This window comes from Rhinolophus sinicus, linkage group LG05 (genome assembly GCF_036562045.2).
Source record: "Rhinolophus sinicus isolate RSC01 linkage group LG05, ASM3656204v1, whole genome shotgun sequence".
In the NCBI taxonomy this organism is placed as follows: domain Eukaryota; kingdom Metazoa; phylum Chordata; class Mammalia; order Chiroptera; family Rhinolophidae; genus Rhinolophus; species Rhinolophus sinicus.
Window position 1 is genome coordinate 176,307,317 of NC_133755.1, and position 22,175 is coordinate 176,329,491.

At 43.8% G+C, this 22,175-nt stretch overlaps 1 protein-coding gene across 2 annotated transcripts in view; it reads left to right on the top strand.

Annotated features, from left to right (window-relative positions):
- The first annotated feature begins 1,723 nt into the window (after window positions 1–1,723).
- TULP4 (TUB like protein 4) overlaps window positions 1,724–22,175 on the top strand; it is a 203,920-nt gene continuing 183,468 nt past the window's right edge. Inside the window, exon 1 of one of the 2 annotated variants that reach the window (XM_074333760.1) lies at window positions 1,724–1,987. The gene's annotated coding sequence lies outside the window, so the exon portion shown is untranslated. Of the gene's footprint in view, window positions 1,988–13,463; window positions 13,483–22,175 lie in introns of those variants that run through there. The other variant, XM_074333761.1, reaches the window with a different exon arrangement.

Consider the following 22,175-nt stretch of genomic DNA (forward strand, 5'->3'; position numbering starts at 1 on the left):
AACAAACTTGAGGGTTTTTACAGATGTGCCAAGAGTTGGATGTATGGTAAACCCAACAGTGCTTGAATAAAACATAGTTTACACATGCAGGCCTTAAGGAAAACTATGCTGTTAGAAGAGTGGTTTCAAGATTAGTATTTGTTCATGCTGCAGAGGAAAGAACACCTGTGTTGTGGTCTTGATGGTATTTGTTAAATCATTTTGATACTGTTATATAGATTGTTATTTGTTAAGACAGTTTGTTAAGGAAGTTCTTTAAGTGTGTCTTTTCATCTTTATTCTTTTTACTGACTCTTTAAAGTCTGACAGTAAGGGTCAGATTTTTCAAAATTTGCTCCAGGCCCTGATTGCCTATCTCAGTGTGTGTGTGTGTGTGTGTGTGTGTGTGTGTGTGTGTGTGTGTGTAGAGCAAGAGGGATTGACAGAGAGAGAGAGATTGACACTTGAGGGTCAGCGCCATCTTGTATGCTTCCCCTGGTTCCCCTGCAGTGTTTATCATAGTATTATTGAGCTATCAGTTGAAGCATAATACTCATTATATTGAATTGTGTGAGGATTATCTTTTATGTTTAAGACACTCTAAGACCTAAACGTAGTTTTCTTTCTTAAAGCTTTCAAAATTAATTTTAGGGGTATTATAAAATATTGTTATCATCAAATAATGCTAATACTTCTATTAAATACATTATACTTATGTGCATACATGCACATGGCAAATATCGCTTGCTTAAAGATCACCTTTTTTAAAATAAAAGAATCTGGGTAGTGCTTTCCAACATTTGTGAAATCTTAGGCATGGACTATCAGAATTTAAGGACTCTTAGTCTAACTCTTCTTTCTGATAATCAGAAATTCGCAGAAGCAGGAATTCTCAAATCTGAAGCTAATTTGAGAAATTTGGCAATGAGGTAAAACAGGAAAAAGTTCTGATCCTTCGCGAAGAGTGGCTGTTATACTAACTTTAATATATGGGGCGTTTTATGCCTGAAATCAAGGAAGACAGGATGCTGATCCTGTTCTAAAAAAGAACTACACCTATGTGAATAGGCATACGATCAGCAACGCTATTTTTTTGTGCATGATGGAAAATGAAGACAGTTTCCATTCCTAGCAGGTCATCAATTTAATGGGGTAGGAGGGGGGCCGTGAATTCTTTTTCCCAGTGTGAGTTCCACTGACGCGATCCGGTCTTTTCTCCATGAGAGCACCTGAAAAAGAGACTCTGAGATCATCATCACCATCAAAGACAGTTCAGTGACTGTCTTCATGGGGAGATACGCTGGTTCGTAGTACAAGCAGAGCTGCTGTCTAGTGGCTTTCAAGTTAAGACAGTGTGATGTCCACTTCCGGCTCAAACGAAGTTCCGAGGGCACACCAGTCGTTCCACGGTCGCGTGGGAAGGGTTGCTAAAGCAGCGGGGTTCAGCACGGACGAGTTACTAGTTGTTTCATTGTTGTCCCGGCTGTGCAGGCGCCCTCAGGGACCAGGACTGCGGGATGTGCGTGTGAGTGCTGGTGTGTACGCGCTGAGTGTGCGCGCGTGAGTGTGTGTGGTGTGTGTGTGTGTGTGCGCGCGTTGGCGGGTGCGTGTGGGGGTGGAGAGTGTAAGGCTTGGAGGGTCTGCGGAGTTGGGGTTCCGTTAGTGGGAGCAGGTGGCCGGCTGGGCAGCATCTCGGGCGCGAGCAGAGCGCGAGGTGAGAGCGGCGGGGCGGCGACCCCAGCCGGGCGCCGCCGTGTGGGCGGCCGTCAACCGCCCGCCCGGCGAGGGTCCCCGGGGCGCGAGGCCGGCCGGGGAGGCGCCTGCCAGCCTCGCCGGGTCACGTGGCGCGGTCACGTGTCACGGAGCCGGGCCCAGCGGCAGCGGCGGCGGTTGAGGGAGGCGGAGACTCGGCCGAGACGCGGAGGGAGGCGGCGGCGGCGGCGGCGGCGGGGCTGCTGGAGGCGGAGCGGCGCGGAGGAGCGCGGGGCCACCGCACGGCCGCCCGGAGGTGAGGCGGGCGGGAGCCGTTGTCACCGACGCCCTCCCGTGTGGGGAGGCGGCGGGCCCAAGCGTCGCCCGGGGCGCCCTCCCGAGCCGGGCCGGACGCCTGTCCCCCCGAGGCGGGCGCAGGGGCCCCCAGCCCCAGCCAGGCCCCTCTGCCGGGCGCAGTGGGGGCGCGGCGGGCGGCACCCTGCCGGGAGGGCTGCAGCGCCCCGGGCTGGGCCGGAGGCCGGGGCTCCGGCGGGGGGCGGGGGGCGGGTCGCCATGGGGGGCTCTCCCGAGGGCGCGGAGGGGTGAGGGTGGCCGACACCCGGGCTGGGGCGGCGCTGGCTGCTGTGGAGCTGTTTTCGCCTTTTGTTTCAGCGTATTATCAGAAAATGGGGCGAAAGAAGAGCTTGGTGTGCGTGTGTGTAAATCAGGAGGCGTTTGGCTTGGAGCCATTTTTTTTCCTTAATTGTGGAGACAGAAGATCCCTTAAAACGGTTTCCCCGGGGAGACGGGGCTGTGCTCCTCCTCTTCCTCCCCAGCGTGTAGATGGAGTGGATTTCCCTCCTGCCCCTGCCCACCGTCTCTTCCTCCAGTCTAGTCTGTCTGCCTCCCTCCTTCCCCTTCCTGCCCGTTCCACCTCTGTGAAACCCCGGGGCTAGCGGGGTGTCTGCAAAGCGGCCCGGTCACCTGTCGTGGCAGCTGCATGGAAATGCTGGCGCTTCTGCTGTCTGGTCTGTGCTGTTTCCTCTGGCAAATCACGGCGATTCCGCCCAGAATATCAACCCTTCTTTCCCTGCGCTTCAAAACAAAGTGCATGATGCTGGTTCTGAAGTTTGACCCGCTTGGGCAATTAGCAGGGAGAGGTGTCTACTTTTATCTGTCGCACCACTTCAAGGTTGGAAAGGTGAGGGCCATCTAGCTTTGTGGGAGGAAACGAGGGTGACACAGTCCTATTGGGAATGGATGTGACTTACCTGCTAATTGCCATGGTGATTTGAAAGTCTTCTAACACTTCTCTCCTTGGGGACAATCAACTTCCCTGACGGGGAGCTGTTTCCTGGATTTCTCTGTTTGGGGGCTCTCCTCCTCTTTGTACTTTGCAATAGTTCATCATCTTAAGGATGCCCAGTAGGCAGGTTTTTGGAAAAGCACAGGGAAAACCATGTATTTCAAAGGTTGTGAAGAATGTAAATATCCGTGGGGGTGGGGAGGAAGTTTCCTTTCATCTTGCCTCTCCTCGGGTGTCTCAGATTTCCATTTCTTAGTAGCTGGAGTTTATTTTTTGCAGGCAAGGCCGCTGGAAATGGTGTAGACCTGGGGAGTGCTCACCACCAGGCCCCGCAGCATGAGATTGCTGGGCTGGAGGTTGTGATGGATGTGAAGTGACAGGGCACCTTGCACATAGCCACACAGCAAACCAGAGAGCCACTGCTGAGTCTCCTGTCCGGCTGGCGGCTGGCTGGCGGCTGGCGGGGCAGTTTGCAAGCTGATGTCAACCTTGTGCCATGAGACTAACATTCAGGCTGGGGGGGGGGGTCTCAGGTATCCCCCCTTTATTTCTTCGTGGTTTACTGTCATGGAAATGAATATGTGAATAAAGTGTGAGTAGCCACATCTAATATTTAGTTCCTCAATTTAAAGACTAGTAATTAATTGGTATGAAATAGTTGCTGAGGATGTGAATTTCCTTTAATTTGAAGTGCTCTGTTTTAGTAAGGGTTGTGAAAGTTGCAGAGTTTTCCCGTGATGGGCGTGGTGGTGTTGACCTCTAGAGTTAAACTACGTAGTACTGAGTTAGAGGGATCATATAGGGGACCAGTTTTAACACAATGGAGCTTTCAGACATGGGAGGAGAGTGGAAAGCCAGGATTGCTTCCTGTGCCTGAGAAATAATAATATAATGTATTTGCTACTGTATATTTTAAAACAATGACTTCATTGAGAAAAAGACCTGTGTATCAAGTTGAGCTTTCTAGTTTTCATATAGAGCTATAATATAAGAATGTCAGTTTGGTTATTCATACTTTTTTCCCACCAGAACTCGGAGTGGAAAAAAATTTTTTTTAACCCATGAAAGGATACGTGGTACTTGAAACCTGTTTTACATTAAACCATCCAACATTGATGCTGACTGAGATCTCAAGTAATGAAAGACCAGTGAGAGACATGGCAGCCTGCCTGCAGCTGAATTTCAGCCCTTCCTCACTAGATAGTGTATAGGACAGAGGGTGACTCCTGGGCTTTCTTGTTGGTTTTACTACAGATTCACTGCGTATTCGAATTCAAGAATGTTTGTTGAGTGCCTGCCTTGTGCATGGGTAAGCGAGGACACGTCCTCATCTGTTTCACTGCATGTGCAAGGCCAGTTACAACCTCTTTCTGGGTCTCTTCTGTGGATGGAGAAAGATTGACGATTGAGTGGCCCAGCCTAGCATGTGATTCTTCAAATGCTTTAGAAATTGGGTAAAACTTCTTTTATGAAATGTTTTGGTTTAGTTATTGCATTGGTTCCTATTTAGGATTCTGTGAAGTAGTTTCAGTGTTCAAAAGCTTTACTGAAATTGTACATTTGCCCTTAGTGACACTGCTGAGACTGCAGGGACTGGGTAATTAAAATGTCAAATTTCTTTTAATTTGGCTGGAATAATGTTAACTTAGTTACTAAATTTTAACATACTAAAACTACAGTTTTTTGGTGATAAGGTATACATAACATAAAATTTACCATCTTAACCATTTTCAAGTGTACAGTTAAGTGGCATGAAGTACATTCATGTTGTACAATCATTATCACCATCCATCTCCAGAACTTTTTCATCTCCCTAAACTAAACTTTGTACCCTTTAAACAATAACTTCCCATCCCCTCTTTCCCCGGCCCCTGGCAACCACTATTCTACTTCTCTGTGTCTGAATGTGACCATTTTAGGAATCACAGGAGTGGAATCATGCAGCATTTGTCTTTTATGCCTGGCTGATTTCATCCAGTATGATGTTTTCAAGGTTTATCCATGTTGTCACGTGTCAGAATTTCCTTCCTTAAGGCTGAATAATATTCCATTGTATGTACATACGTTGTATGTACATGTACTTGGTTTATAAATGTTTTAAATTTTAACATTAAAGGTTAACCATGGTAACCTCATGATGATAAGGAGCTCTCACTGGAAATTGTAGATACCTCTGTTTAATTAAAACAGGAAAACAAATCAGTTGTTTATGTGCAGTACCTTTTTAAAATATAGGCGCCATGGGGAATAAAACTAAATGTACGTCATGTCCTGGCTGGGCCCCATCATTTCCCTTCCATGTGGATAGTGACATATGGTCCATCTTTCTGAATTTGTGGCTCATGCGGATGATGTGTTTCTATCCCAGCTGATGTTATAATGGGATACATCTTGCTGTGTGGAAGAGTTTATGGGGTTCACCCCGAGGTATAGATTGTACAGGAAGTGCAGGAAAAAGGTCTAATTGTTTCCCTGTATTTACTACTTCCCCAAATCATAAGTTAGTTCCTAGCATCCTCCTGTGGTGGTAGTTGAGGGTTTTTTTCTTCTTTGTGTGAGTGTATCTTGATGAACTCCTGTGTTAGTATATGTGATGTGTTTCAGTCCATTTCTGTTATTGTCCTTTTGATGCTCAAACTGCCCAATCATTGGGCAGATAGTCCTCCTGGCATGCCTCTAGTAATCTATGTAGCTTCCTTGCTTTCTGGTATGATGAGAAATTTCAGTTTCATCCTGTACCCTTCCTGTTCCAGACTTAGAATCAGACCAATTTATAAAAGGAAAAGGAAAAGGAAATGAACCAATAAACATATTAAAATTGTCAATTTCACTAGTAACTAAATAAATGAAATTAAAAACAAAAATAAAATACCATTTGTTATGTATTGAATGTGTCTTCCCAAAATTCATATATTGAAGCTCTTCCACCAAGTGTGATGGTGTTTGGAGAAGCGGCGTTTGGGGGGTAATTAAAGTTAGGTGAGGTCATGAGGGTGGAGTCCTCGTGATGGGATTAGTGTCCTTATGAGAAGACACATCAGAAAGTCCCCGCCATGCACAGAAAAGCAGTCATGTGTGCACAGAGCCCGATGGCAGCTGCCTTTATGCCAAGAAAGAGGAGAGGCCCAGACTGAAACCTACCTGTTGGCCTCCTAATCTTGGACTCCTCAGCCTCCAGCGTTGTGAGAAATGAATCTCTGTTGTTTAAGCCACTCCAGTCTGTGGTATTTTGTTATGGCAACCTAAGCCACTGAAGACACCATTTTTCAAATAGTATATTGGTTATATAACTTAGGCTCATTTTAGACCTTACTGGATGTGAAACAATTTGCGAAAGCTTAATATAAAGAATTATTATGATCACTTCTGCTGTGCCTTCTCTCGGTAGCCTTAATATTTTGGTACTTCCCAGTTTGGAATGGAAATAAGGATAATAGTAATTCCCAGGGCTGGTGAAAATGGAGGGAAGTGTGTACTCTTAGACTCAGTCGGGGTATAATTGAAGCATTCATTCTAAATAGGGGCTATTGTATATCAGGATGTAAACTTTGCATAGTCTTTAACTCAGCCAGTCCACATTTAAGAATTTATCTTAAAGAAATAATAGGAAAAGTTAGCAAAGATATGTGCATATGGTACCTAACTTTATTACATACAATTATATAGTAAATAACCTTAACTAAGGAATTGGTTAATAGATTATAGTACCTTCATGGCATGCAGCCATTGAAAATAATGACATGGATCTATATTAACCATTCTGGAGCGATGCCCATGTTATATCGTTGACTGAAAAAGGGAGTTTACAGAACTGGAGGTGTAGTGCTTACATGTCACAGGCGTAGAAAATGCTGAGCAACTGGGCTTCGGGGGCCAAAGACCAGGTCTCGGGGGTCCTAGGCTTCAGGAACTGCGGATGGATGGCCTGCTTCAGTTGCCACGGTGCCAGAGACTGAACCAACTGGTTTCATTTTGGTGTCATAGGATGCTTGTTTCCTGCAGAGAATATGATTGGCTTCGTTTGGGTAGTTTGCCCGCCCTTTGGTGTGTGTGTGTGTGTGTGTGTGTGTGTGTGTGTGTGTGTGTAGGGTTAGAATTGCTCTCTGTTCACAGTCTCACAGAGACCAGGTGGAATGGAGGAGGGGTCACGGGGAGATTTGGGGTACTTTTAACTAAAGAAAGGGCAAGACAACATGGTAGGTGCCCACTACATCTTCAGTTAAAATTAAATTCTTTGCTCAGAAATGTTGAATTCATTCCTGCATCTCCATAAATTATGGCAAACTGATAAATTTGGGCTTTCTTTTCCTTTTAACATTCCTTTTTGGCATGTTAGGGTCTGTACAAGTGGGTCGACTCTGTTCGGTTTCTTGCTTTCATGGAAAATGATGGGTCAAAATTAAAATTTTGGAGTATTCATGGATTTAAAAAATTTTGTTGTTTTCCCCTTTAAATGTGGTTAATTCAGAATCAAATCTATTTCTCTGATGTCAGTAAATAGGAATAGAAGTTTTTGTACTTGTGTCAAGGATACCCACCCAGCCTTCAGAGAAAGAGTGTTTTAAGAATAGAATTGAAAAGTAGTGTTTATGGAAAGCCGCCAGTAGTAATGGTATAGCAGGTTGTGGAGTGTAGAAAAATTCTGTAGGTGTGTAGAGGCGCTCGCGTGCAAATAGTATAGACTCATTGGACATCTCTCTTACTGTTACTGTTTTTCATCAGGAGCATAATTAGAGTAGAAATGGATGCGAAAGAGCTTTGAGAAAGATAACATACACTATAATTTAAGATACTAATTTCTCACTTTTTAAAAAAATTTCTCTTTAAAAATTAAAGACTCGATTTAGACCTTACTGGACGTGAAAGGATTTGGAAATGCATAATATAAGGTGTTGTGTTGTTATAGTTACTTCTGCTATTACTGCTTTTCATAGTCTTACTACTGGGACAGCTTCTCCAGTTTTGGAACGGGCCGTATGGGACTGTGGGGTTGAAGTGTTTGTTGTATCAGGTCTTCTCCTGTGGTTAGAGCTAAGAAGTGGCCTTCTGAATAATTTTTATGACGGAAGTGTCAACCTTTGCTTTCAAGTCTCCGCTGTTGATCCAGCTAGTTACTGGTTGGAACACTAGGTTCTAAAGGCTCTTTGTATCTACTTTCAAAATCTATTGTTCAATGTTTTCAAATTCCACTTCAATGTTACAGACAGACTTCACTGGGTTCAGGATTTTCTCATCCTACTAAATGTTTCTTTTATCAGTTTCTTGCGAAAGACAAAGGGAAGATTAGTTTAAACATCTGAGGCATTTACTCCTGGTGTGTGTGTGTGTGTGTGTGTGTGTGTGTGTGTGTAATTTTCAATCTCTGGCAAAGAAAGAGTCTAGGGTAGAAAACTCCTTCTGTACTATGTTATTGTCCCTTCCACATACCTTTCCTTCATCTTTGGCTATTAAGAGTATATGTTACCTTCCCAGGGAAACACAAAACGTTGTTAGTTGATTCCTATGATAAAATAGTAGTGGCAGAGGTCCTTGATGAGTGACAGGCTGAGCTGTTAGTATTGGGATGAATTTAATATTCATAAAAAGTTGATCAGTAGTGATGTTACATATGCTGAGATTATGCAGGATTGGCTTCGAACATCATCAGTTTTATAAGCTTCAGACAAATCTCGTAGCCACAAAACCAGATGGACAGATTCAGCGCCATTGGTCAGAATATCAAAACATGCTTCATAAGAAGTTAGCTTATGCTGTGTATGAAAACCCTGGTCCGCCAAAGCTGACATTTTTAGGTGGCCAGGGGTACTGTTTAGAATTGCTAAATAATCAGAAAGTTTAACTATGTGTTAACATTTGTCAGATGAGAGAAGAATGCCTTCAAAAAATTCGTATCTGGGGGGTGGCCAGTTAGCTCAGTTGGTTAGAGCGCGGTGCTCTTAACAATAAGTTTGCTGGTTCGATCCCCACATGGGCCACATTGTGAGCTGTGCCCTCCACTACTAGATTGAAACAACTACTTGACTTGGAGCTGATGGGTCCTGGAAAAACACAGGTAAATAAATAAAAGTTAAAAAAAAAAATCGTAACTGGATTTAATTTCTATGAGTGAAAGAAGCTTAAGGAGGATGGGTCATGGGGACAGCCAGGTGGATAAATGTGGTTAAAACTCAGGTCACATTTTCCAGCGCTTACCAGTAGTTTGAACTGTCTTCATTTTTGTTCTTGACACCTTTTCTCATGAAATGAGAAACCCAGTTTTGTGTTAACTGTGTAGGCACTTCACTTTTCTGAATGAGTTTTCGGATATCGGAATAATGAAATAAATTCTGTAATATTTGAAATGCTTGGAATAAAATACAACTCTTCATAAAAGATTTAAAGCTCACAATTTGCTTATCTTATTCCAATAGTAGTAATTTTTAATACTGTGACAGAAGTGAGAATGAAAGTGGCACACGTATTGTTTTGTCTCCTTACCCAGCTTTGATTCCAAGGGACTTGGGAATAAAGTAGGTAGACAGATGCGTGCCCAGAATCTCCCCATTGTAGTTCACTAGCGCAGCAGAGCTTTATGGCCTCCTGCTTATGTTTGATTTTGCGTCTCCCTTCTCACCGTTCTAGTGGCTACGACAGCCAGGACTCTGTTATTAGTAGGAAGCAACAGGCCGATATTTGACGTCCACAAGTAATCTCCATAATTCAATGTTATCTAATTATGTCAATGTTTAATTTTAATCACTACCAAACCTTTTCTGGACCATTGACAAGCTGCATGATTACATTACTATATTACTATATGGCATAGACTTACTTAAGTTTTTGATCAGTTAAAATTCATGTTGTTTTGAAAAATTTCGTGATACAGTATAATGAATTGGATTTGTATCTTATGTGTATTTATGTTCAAGAAATGAGATACAGAAACATTAAGGACCATTGTAGGTCCCTCCTAGGCTAAAAATGCTTTTCTTTGCAGAGGTCTAACAGTGTTCTGTAAGGTGCTTTGAAATCAGCCTTCTAGGAATTCAATGGAATATATTTATTGTAGAGAAGTAGAGAAGTCTCAAGGAGGTTGACGATGGTTCAGAAATGGTGTATCATTTTTAATTCTGAGAGCCACGGGCTATCACAGTGTCTTCCCTTTTGTAGCTTTCTGTGGTTTGCAAATAACTGGTCTCCCTGGTTGACTAATGGTCATAGAAATGGAGTCTCCTTAGCTGTCTGTTGTCTGTGTTCAGAGGGTAAAGACGTTCTTTCTCTTTCACATGACATGGAAAGATGTGCGTGTGCTTGGCTTTGGGGAATTGATCTGTTTCTTCGGTGTATGTAAGACGGCCAAGACTTTTTGTAGGAAATAAGGGAAGCGCTGTCATGTGAAAGGTGCCAAGAATCTCTGGAGATCCGTTTAAGATAATTACTTCAACCTTTCCATTTCAGTCAGTTATTTCAAACCTTTTACTTGATTGCTAATGACCAGCAAAATTGGTTTGAGGTGAACCTCCTTTGCTAATGGGCAGTAAAGGGGACCCAAAGTGAGTGTCTGAAGAAGGAGGCATGCTGGGGAGTCTGGACTCATTTACAGATTAGCTCATGGGTGAGCTGCTAGAAGTTAACATTGGGTTTAACTTCATTTTGGGTTTAACTTTGTTTTGTGTCTATCTGGTCTTAAGTACTGTCTTTTACTTCATAATGTTTATTTTGAGAAGTGACCTATCCTGTAGCGGAGGAAAAAACTCCAGATAAGTAAAGCAGTAAAAATCTGCGAAAGATTTCTGGAAAAAAATTAATCAACTGTAGTGCAAACTTTCAGCTACTGAATTTTTAGTCCAGTGGTTTTAATCATGGACCCACATTCTCTGTGACAAATATTTTGTTTCTTGGCTCTATATTGTTTTATGTGTGGGTCTTTGAGGTTGCATGAGAGTTACGACTTTCTGCTTCTTAATTTTTAATATGATAATATGACTAATAGTTAATACAATTCTAACTGACTTCATATAAACTATATGTATATGGGGATATCTTGAAAGAAGTATATTATCTGGTCCACTTCTAAATTTAAAACCAGAGAAATAACAATACCAAAAAATTACTGAGATAGGTTGATTCTAATTAAAACTGCTGATTTAGAGGTTACTGTATTTAAAAAGGTGCTTTTTCTTTGAATAGGTGAGCCTCTCTGGAAATCCAGGTAAATGGGGCTGCGGATGGGAGGTGACTGCCCACCTGTGGTGAATGCTTTTTCTGCTTCCTTCCTTCTGTTCACCTGATTGGCTGGTGCAAAAATGTGAGTCTGGTTTTGACATGGAAGGTCTTTGCACATGTTAGACTTTTCTTAGGATTCCCGCTTCTGGTTGTGGTTTGACTTATTTCAACTATTGTGGGCACCAAGTAGCTAAGCTTGACATACTGGGCTCATGAAGAGGAAGAGAGTTTTGGATTCTAGAAGGAGACTTTGGCTAGGAGTGGTCAAACAAATTAAACAGGAGCTAGCGGCCTCTGCAGGAAGCTGCACTGAAGCTCTGCTTTCTCTAATAGAACTCCTAGGCTAGTGGGAATGGGAGGCAGCGGACGGGCTGGGAAAATGTGGTTTCAGGAGACTCTGAATTCAAGTTTGGACATGGCATAGATTGAACACGTGTGAAAGCAGTTGTAGCAGACAGAGCACCTAGGCATGTCGGGCCCCCCACTTTCTAATAAAAAGTTTACTGTGTTATGGGCACTAACTCCTGTGTGCACGTTATAAATATTTCACCAGTTTGTTGCCTTTTAACTATCACTCTATTCATGACATATTTCGATGTATAAAAGTTTAAATTTTCTATGTAGTGAAGTCTCAGTCTTTTTTCCCTTGCTTTTGTTATATTTTGATGGTTTGCTTAGAAAGTCTTCCCATGGAGTATTTTTTTTCCCTTTCCTTCCTCCCCCCTTACCCCCCGGTCTTTTAAGCAAACAGGTGTTAATAAACTTATTTTAGAATAATTTTGGATTTCCAGAAAAAGTGCAAAGATAGAACAGAGTTCCCATATGCCCTTTACCCAGTTCCCTCCAATGTTAACATTCTTTGTAACTATAGGACATTTGTCAACACTAACACGTTAACTCTCCTCCAGACTTCATTCAGATTTCACCAGGCTTTCCACTAATGGCCTTTTTCCAGGGCACCACACTGCATTAGATGGGGTGGATTTAGAGAGGCTGGAGCACGGATGGCAACGTGCTCTGTGGAGTAGCTGTGCTCCAAACACTGCATTTGCGCAGGACGTGGCAGTTTTATAGTCACAGAGTCCTCACACACATACATGTCATTCCTATGGAAAATATTCGTGATCATTGTCTTGTGAGACATACTGGCCCCTAGGAAGCGTCCGTCTTGGCAGTGGCACTGTCCTGCATGTGTGAACCACATGGAACTTGGGCATAGAAATGCCTCAAACTGTCTAAACTGACAGTTGCTGCTTCCATTTCCATTCATTGTAATCCCCTGAAATGGCTTTGCTCTCACACTTGCCTCTTCTTTTGCTTGGCCAGCGTGGAAAAGCAGGATATGTTGTTGATTTGAAGTCTCGTAGAGAAGGGCACCGTCACTGTGAGGACGCTCGCATCGGAACAACCCAGAATATCACTACTGTCACCCTCCAGAATCTTGGTGCTGGGCCTGACCAGTCTTCCAACTTTGTTGCCTAGATGAAGTGTTGTATCTAACGAAAAAAATGTGGTTGGCATAGGTAATGCATGTCTTTTGATAGGTTTGGAGATCTCTATGGCTTGCTTGCTCTCTCGTGGAAACAGATGAACAGAAGTAAGAGGTGGGGAGGCCAGGTGGGAAGTTAGGTAGAACAAGCCATTTTGGTGGCTTCATGCCTACACGACCTGGTAAAAGTGGCATTAGCAGGGAGTAGGGTTTCCAGGCGGGAATTCCCACCTGTTCTTGGGAATTTTTTTCGCTTTCCCGTTCCTGAATCCCAAGATATAAACTGTTTTCGGTTCACCATGATGAATCGTTTCCATAAAGTGATGGCGGATACTACCAGCCACCTGGGTTCAAGGAGCCGATTTTCCCGATTTCCCAACCAGCTTTTCTCGGGATTCAGGAACGGAAAAGCGAAAACAATTCCCGAGAACAGGCGGGAATTCCCGCCTGGAAACCGTAGCAGGGAGGCCCTAGATGCCTCTGAACTTCTGTCCACAAGCTTCACAACTCACCCATCAATGTGAGCTGGGCTAGGCTTTCTCACGGGTGACCTGGAGCTTCTACTTGTGCATTCAAATCAGTCTCCCCTCCTCACTGAAAACACTTACAAACTTTCTTAACCTTTTTCACTTGGATCCCTCCCAGCCTTTCTATTTACAGAGCAGTGAGACTGTGATTGCTGTGCGTTCCTGAGGAGGAGAGATCAATGAAGGCGTAGGACGAGGACCCTCGCTTTGGTTTCTACGTACCTGTGCGACCATTTCTGTAGGGTTGCTATAGGTCATATTGGAAAGCCTCCAACAAGTCACAGGTAACTCAGTAGAAACATAATATTTACAGTAGTGCACCTAGAGATAGGAGTCAGCCTTTATTTTCCCAGAGCTTTCTCTGCGGCTTGTGACTTTTTCCATTGCAACTAATATTGCTTTCATATACACAACACAGTTTACAGAGCCTGCTCCCTCATAAGCATTTTATTTGGTCTTCACAGCAACCTCGCACATTATGTCATGTACACATTTTCTTATTTTACGAGAAAACCGAGGCCAACACATTTGCCATGAAGAAGTACAGGGTATAAAGGCAGAATCTGATCTAGTCAGAGGGTCAGAGATGGCGTCCCTGAGGAAATGCAGAGGCCTTGGTGAGAGAGAGCTGTTTTCATTCTGGGCCTTGTGTCCCACGTTTAAGGAATTTGGTCTTTATTGCAAGAGCAGAGCCATTGCAGGTTTCATTCCTGGGGCGGGGCAGGCGCACAGTGAACTCCAGTTAAGCTGCTCCTGCTCAAGAAGACCTCGGCCTAACATTCCAGAGTCAGGCAAGGAGCAGGCCCTGGATTAGCAGGTACATCCAGAAAGCACAGCATCTCTGCTTGGAATCTGAGCAAGCAGATAATCTAGATTCTTTTCTTTCTCCTTGCCAGTGTGTGTGTGTGTGTGTGTGTGTGTGTGTGTATGTGTAACACACACGGAGGCAGCTTTCATGTTTCCTAAATTCGATGTAATTTGTGAACAGTCTGTCATCCTCTTAATGTTTGATCATTTAGGTTAAAAAATTGCAGCCCAGAAATCTATGTTGGGGTATAAAAACAGGATAGATGGTTTCATTGTAAATAAAATTTAAAGATGTAGTAACGTGTCTTAAATTGAACTTTTAGCATCTCCAAAGGTTTTTCTCCAGGTTTGATACAGTAAGATTTGCTCTGATTCTCATACATATGGATATATTAGCAAAACTGGATTACATCCCAGTGTAGTCAGGCGGGAAAGCTGCCTGAACCGTAGAGTGGAGCTGCACTGGAAGCCGCAGTATTCCTGTCGTTATATTAGAATGTGCTGTGGTCCCTCTCTATGTTTATTAATTAGTGGAGTTGTAATGAGACTTCCCCCCCATGCTTTTAAGGATGCTGATCAGTGGGCATCCACGCAGGATTTTAGTTGTGTTTGGGAGCCTTCTGCGTACATTGGGAGGGATCCGTGTTTCAGGTGGCGGCAGGTGAGCCTCCCGCCAAGTTGGCATGAGGGGAACAGGACTCTTCTGGGTTGCCATCTGTTTGTGGCTGATAGGAAACCAGCAGTGACTTCGGAGGAGTTTCTGTTGAAATACTTAGGAATTAGTAATGTTAAGGCCACACTGATCAGGCACTAGGAGGTGGGGAAATAGACTGTGTGGCCTGAGTTTTCGTTATTACTGATCTCAGGAGACACATGCCTGGGTTTAGTGGGCCCCGCTCCCGCTCCCCTAAACCACAGCTCTTTTCTGCCCGTGCAAACTGACTGTCCACGTCAGCCCCAGTTCTGTACTGAGTTGCCCATGGCAAGGGGACGTCTTATTTACATGACTGTCACCCGTAACACCGGGCATGGTGTTTGCCACTGTGTTTGCCACTGAGGGGGTTCAGCCTGTCTTTGTAACTCTTTTTTTTTTTTTATAAAGATTTTATGGGGGAAGGGGAACAGGACTTTATTGGGGAACAGTGTGTACTTCCAGGCCTTTTTTCCAAAGTCTTGTTGTCCTTTCAATCTTAGTTGTGGAGGGCGCAGCTCAGCTCCAGGTCCAGTTGCCATTGCTAGTTGTAGGGGGGGACTGCCCACCATCCCTTGCAGGAGTCGAACCAGCAACCTTGTGGTTAAGAGGACAAGCTCCAACCAACTGAGCCATCCGGGAGGCAGCTCAGCTCAGGGTGCCGTGTTCAATCTTAGTTGCAGGGGGCAGAGCCCACCATCCCTTGCGGAACTCGAGTCGAGGGATTGAACTGGCAACCTTGTGGTTGAGAGCCCACTGGCCCATGTGGAAATCGAACCGGCAGCCTTCGGAGTTAGGAGCACGGAGCTCTAATCACCTGAGCCACTGGGCCGGCCCCCTTTGTAACTCTTTTAATATGTCATGTTTTTTGTTGTTTTTTAAAATTGCAGTAAAACACATGTAGCAAAATGTACCATTTTAACCATTTATAGAGTGTACTGTTCAGTGGCATTAAGTATATTCATGTTGTCGTGTGACCATCTTGATGGTGTTTTAACCAAGTACTTTTATGTACAGTTGTCTCTCTGTATCCTCAGGGATTAGTCCCAGGACCCCTACAGATTCCCAATCCATAGATGCTCAAGCCCCTTGTAGAAAAGGGTGCAGTATTTGCACGTAACCTGTGTTCGTATGTTGGCTGCACAGTGGGCGCCTACACACTTCATTCGTGTGGACTGAGTGTAGTGCTTGGTGCGTGGCAAATTCAAGTTTTGCTTTTTGTAAGTTACTTGGATTTTTTTTTTAATATTTTCAAACTGCGGTTGGTTGAAGCCATGGATGCGAAACCTGCAGATGTGGAGGGCCGGCTGTACTTAACAAACAGCGGCTGCTGCTTCTCCATGTACCAAACTGCATAAAACAATCATCAGCACGCTCTGGTGTGACGTCCCTGTGGCTTTTCAGCTCGTATTCACTTCCTTTCTATGAAAGGGAGCCAACTAGGTGAAGTGGAGGTGTTGGTGCCCCATTTCTCCGGTTGGGTTTGCTGCTGTGCTCTCCAGGCTCAGTGATTTTTCATGGTGTCTGAAAACTTTGCACTGTTTCTTCTGTATTATACCGTAAAGCCAGGGTGTGGAGTAGAGAACGGCTCACTTCCCCTTTAACCCAGCACTACTTGGTAGGTTAACCAGAGGTGACTTGTGGTGGCCTGGTGACTATACGTGAGGTTGGAGTGACGCTATCTTCCGCCACAGCAGTCCATTCTGAGGTCCGCCTGCCGCTGGATGCAGCCCCTGCTGGGTGCAGCCGGCCACCTGCAGCTTTCTGTCTCGCCTCTTGCCAGTCAGCAGAAAGGCCTGGAGAGCCCTCTGTTAGTTAGGAGGTTCTTGGTGATAAGTAAGAGACCGCACTGAGCTCACATATACAGAAAAGGGAATTTATGGGGAGGATTCTGGGCTGTCTGCTGGAATGTCGTGAGGGATACGGCTGGGCCTCAGGTCAGACCCGGGACTGGAACGCTCTGAATGGGCCGGGAAGCTCTTCCTTTCTCTCTCACTTCCCCGTCTCCGAGCTTCTCTCAGCACAGACCAGTATCCTCAGCTCCTCGGTCCAGGAGGCAGACATGGCTGCCAACACCCAGGTTTTTCATATTCTGACCCAAGTGTCTTGACAGAGACTACTTTCTCTGTGTTCCAGAAAATTCTGGACTTCTGAGAGGAACTGCTGAGTGGTTCTAGAAGATGGTGATTCCCGTGGTAACTGGGGAAGATGGAAGCAGTTAGAGGTCGTTGAGGTTGAGCAGGAAGGACATCCCTGCTAGCTACAGTTTCTGAGTGGAAGGGACACCCCGATGGTTAACAATCGTGAATTGACCTAGGCTGCGAAGGCACCTCAGGTTTGCATTCGAAACGAAACCCAAACAAAGTCCTACCACCACCACTGCCAGATAAGGTGAGAAGATGAGCCTGCTGAACGAATTCTGGAATTACTTCTTAAAAACTTAAATTTCTGTTTTCGTTAAATAAATTATAGCCTATTTTTATATCAGCATTGTTTGAACTCAGAGAAATTGTGGTCAAAGTTTAATTAAGCATTATACTTTGATGTGGTAAATATATTCCTGAAAACCTGAGTATAAATAAAATAATTTAAATTATATTTTAAATGCACAGGGAGAGCTTCCTGTTAGAAGGAAGGAATCCTTTTGTAAACCTTTTTCTAAAATCCACTAATTGTACTGTGGAAATTTGAATCGTCCTGTGTCACTTTGACTTAGACCAAAGTGTACGAATGGACTGTCCTTCCTTGCTGTCATTATCTCTTCAGGGTCACCACTCCACTGGCAGATCACACACTCCACTGATTTCTGAGGCTTTGACAAATAGCTGTTCCTCTGTTAGTCGTGTGGTTACACACATAGGTCCCCTGTATGAATCTGAGAACCCTCTAAGATTTGGAATTAAATTGGGATTGAATGCTCTGTGTGAATTGTGAACCTATATGCAGTAATCCAAGGAGATTTGAAAGTAGCACTTAGCGATTGCAAGGTGAAGAAAGAGTGATCTGACAATTATGGGAATTAGTGCCATTTGGGAATTTGGGGATTTATGAATGCGCTGGCTCGTAGTCTTTTCAAATGCGTAGGATCTGCTTTACTTGCACCTCAGTGGTAAAGGTGGTTTTTTACCCATTTGACTTCGTAATGCATTTAGAAGGGAAACCAAAACAGTTTTCCCTCCGCAGAACGGGTGGTTTGTGGGGAAGTATGGCTTTTTAGTGGGCTTGAGGGGGATTCCGATTAGCACCTGAGTATTAGCACCTGAGTAAGCTCTGCTACAATGGAAGACACCTCTGGAAGGCTGCTCTGACGTGCCTCTCACTCTACTAAATTTCCTTCCTGCAAAAGCGTGGGAAACGTTATTACAAAACAGTGCAGAAAGAGCCCTGCTGTGGAATGAAAATTGGGAGTTCTGCATGTAGGTGACAGGAACCCCTTTTCTCCTCGCCTGTGGGCCCTTTCTACGTACCATGGCGGGGATGCCCCTGAAATGTCCTGTATTAGATAGACTGTCTTGAACCGTACTACCTCTCATCAGAAATGCAGAGCTGGGAGCTCTGAGGACCGAGGAGACGCAGTGCTTTAAAATGGCGTTAGAAGTAGTAATGGAAAAACAGAAAACGTGAGGGTGGTGCCTTATGACAACACAGGAAAACATCTAACCTTGTAAATTTGACATGGCACCACCTTTTAGTTGATAAAGCAAGTTACATTCTTCAGAGCATTGTTAGATGTTTCACCTTTGGCCTTTACTTGTTGATAAGATGATAAAGGGTAGAGCAAATAGTTGTCCATTTTCTGGTGGGAAAGCTGTTTGGGAGGAGCTGTGCAGCACTGGAGGTTTCCCAGCCGCTCACCGGCGGAGCCACCGGACGGAACCCGTCTTCTGAGCCCTGGTCACATGCTTTTCCCATTTCACTTTCCCTGCCCGTCCTTTTGAAAATAAATTTTATTTGATGATAACCTTATTTACTTATTTATTTCGAGCCCAACCCTCTCCCACAAAAGAGGTGGAGTAGCTTTAAAGTAATGACTAAGAAGGAAGTTACGTTGGTAGAAAATTTTGGCTCAAGTAAGTTTCTTCTTAAACTTTAAAAGTGAGGATAAGAAGGAAACTGTTTATTTGATTAAAATTAAATCCTCTGGGTGCTCTGAGCTCCCCCCCAGTTTTTCAGTCATTGCACAGCCCCAAAATATGAAGCATATATAAAACCTTTCATTTTGCCCCAAATTTAGGATTATATGAATGGAGAAAGGGTAACAAATGAGAGAGCTTTGTGGTAACAGATGTCTTAGCTTTGCTCTTTTGGTACCACACTTAGTGTGTCAGTTTTTAATGTCAATTCTTAATTTTTAATCATAAAAAGCAGCAAAATATTACAGTACATTTGTAAAATGGAGGAAAGTCACCTGTAGTCTCCACCATTATTAGAACTCTTAAGCACAGCATTCTTTTGAATTCTTTTCTCATATACATTTCAGAGTTATAGTCAAGACTACAAACACCTCTGTGTGACTTTTTTTTAAAAAAGATTTTATTGGGGAAGGGGAACAGGAATTTATTGGGGGAACAGTATGTACTTCCAGGACTTTTTTCCAAGTCAAGTTGTTGTCCTTTCAATCTTAGTTGTGGAGGGCGCAGCTCAGCTCCAGGTCCAGTTGCTGTTGTTAGTTGCAGTGGGTGGAGCCCACCATCCCTTGCGGTACTTGAGGAATTGAACTGGCAACCTTGTGGTTGAGAGCCCACTGGCCCATGTGGGAATCGAACCGGCAGCCTTCAGAGTTAGGAGCATGGAGCTCTAACCGCCTGAGCCACCGGGCTGGCCGCCCTCTGTATGCTTTTTAAAATTTAGCATAGCATAAGCATTTTTCATGTTTCTGTATGGTCTTCATAATTATACTTTTTTACTGTGATTAAAAATATATTACATAAAGTTTACCATTTTAAAATGTACAATTCAGTGACATTAAGCACATTCACATTGTTGTGCAAACGTCACCACCATCCATCTGTAGAACTCTTTTTGTCTTCCCAAACTGAAACTCTGTACCTGTTAAACAGTGATGTCCCATTCCTTCCCACCCCTGTCCTCCCCACCCGCCAGCTCCCGGTTCCTGGCAGCCACCCTTCTACTCTGTCTCTGAGTTTGACTACTCTAGGTACCTCAGAAGTAAAATCACACAATATTTGTCTTTTGGTGTCTGGGTTATTTCATTTAGCATGATGTCTTCAAGGTTCATCCATGTTGTAGCAGGTGCCAGAATTTCCTCCCCTTTTAAGGCTGAATAATGTTCCACTGTATTTATATACCACATTTTCTTATCCATTCATCTGTTGATGGACACTTGGGGAATTTATACTTTTTTGAGCACTGTATAATATTCCATTGAGCACATAAATCAAAATATACTTTAGTGTTTGACTATTATGGGATATTTGGGTTGCTTCTAATATTGAGCTGTTTTAAGATAAAGATACAATGGATATCATCCTACTTTTTTATCCTTCTTTTGCATGGTTATACAAATACTGATGTTCAGTTTTGTTTGCTATTTACTGAGTTAGAGTGTAGGCTGAACTTGTGGATAAAGAGAATTTGGGTGTGTGCTAAATAAGATTCATTACTCTGCATTGTTACTGAATACACCTTAGTTTCGTGAGGAAGGGCCATTTAAGGAATTCTTACCTCACTCAGCAGAGTGCTACCTCAATGAGGGAGCATAATGCACTGGTTTATGCTATCAGAAATGACTGACGTTTCAGTAGTTGAAGAACAGATCTCCAGACACTATTCAAGAAGAGTCTATGGACTGATTAATAGATTCTACCAATCTTGAGAATAAAACATGTCCAATGCCGAAACTATACTTTTTACAAGACCTAGTGGTCACGCTGGGGAAGAATTGGCATCTCTGTTCCTATTTTCAGTGTTATCAGTTCCTGGTATGTCTGTGAACACAGAGCTAGCATGAAAGATGTGACTGTTGCCCTCAAAGATCTTACATCCAGGTTGGCATGGCAACATGTCAGACAGTTAGAAAACCCAAACAACTGAGGGCTAAGAGGAGCCAGCCTGGGCGCATACAGTAATCTAGGCAGACTTCACTCACCTTTTAGACCGTTGTCTGAAGGGAAGGGAGGCCCCAGAAAGCTTCCAGAAGAGGGTCCTGCCCTCCCTGTGTCCCGCGGCTGGTATGTTGGGCGTCTGTACAGTTCGCGGTCATCTAATAGGGAGTCTTGCAGGTCGTGAGGGAATGGCACTCCGTCTCTAGCCGGCTCGTTGCTGTGGCTCTGCAGCACCACGGCCGACTCCCGTGTCCCCTCACCAGCCCTGCCTAGGTGGCTGCTGCCTAAAGCCCTGTACTTGAGGGTGGTGTGCTTGCCCTATGCCCGGCTGGATTAAGGCTCTCTGGTACTTTTCTATCAGTCTAACCCCATTTACTCCGTGTCTTTTAGAAATTCCTCAAGGGCCTGTCAGTGGTTTCTGTCTTTGTTTGCTGCAGATTGTTTTTTGTTCTTTTATATTTGTTTGATCATTTTAATGGGAATTTGGGAGCGGGAGTAGTAAACACATAGGGGTCATTCATCATCTTGAATTTATTCTTGTGTGTTATGTTTTCCCATTTTGCTGAACTCGCTTAATAGTACTAATTTCATTTAATTCTCTTGAGTTTTCCAGATGGAAAATTATATTATTTATAAATAAGGATGATTTTTGGCTCTTCTTCTTTAATACAACTTTTTTTCCTGCTGTCATAATGCACTTCCTGGAATTTCTGGAGTGATATTGAATAACATATTGGTGGACATCTTTGATTAATTCTCACCTTAGCCAGACTGCCTTTAGCACTGTTGGTTTTAATTACTTTCTGCGTATTGCCAAATTGCTTTCTGGAAAAATGGACTAAAGTTGGAGTGTGTGTTTCACTCACATCCTCACCAATGATGAGTGACCAGAGTTTGGGAAGGCTCATCCTAATCTGTGATTCTGGCATTTCAACATTAAATTTGGGTTCGGTCGTTTGTTATTTCCTCTAGAAATTCTGGAGTCCATGAGAGTGGTCAGAGTTGGCCTCCACTTATACATCGTTTCATTCTCATTAAATAGTTACATACGACTTTCCCTCCCTGTTCCAAGGCAACACGGGTATGGAGTGGAAATGACTGTTAATTCTGGCAAGTTTGGTAGAAAATGTATGGGCCTTGGAGTCAGGTATTCAGTATTAGCTCTGTTGTTAACGGCCTGTTTCGATAAGCTTAACTGAAACTCTGAGCCTTGGTTTAGTTATTTGTAAAAGGGGGGTTTTGCTGCCTCACAGGGAGGCTGTTACCGTGGAGTGAGATGCAAGTGGGCTCTTAGTAACGCCCGTTAGTGAGTGGTTGGTTCTCCTCCACGCCCCGTCTCTCCCCGGTGCCTCATTAGCACGCTAAGGCCATTCTGCAAGAATTGTCAAAGATTTTGGTAGACTTTAATTTTAAT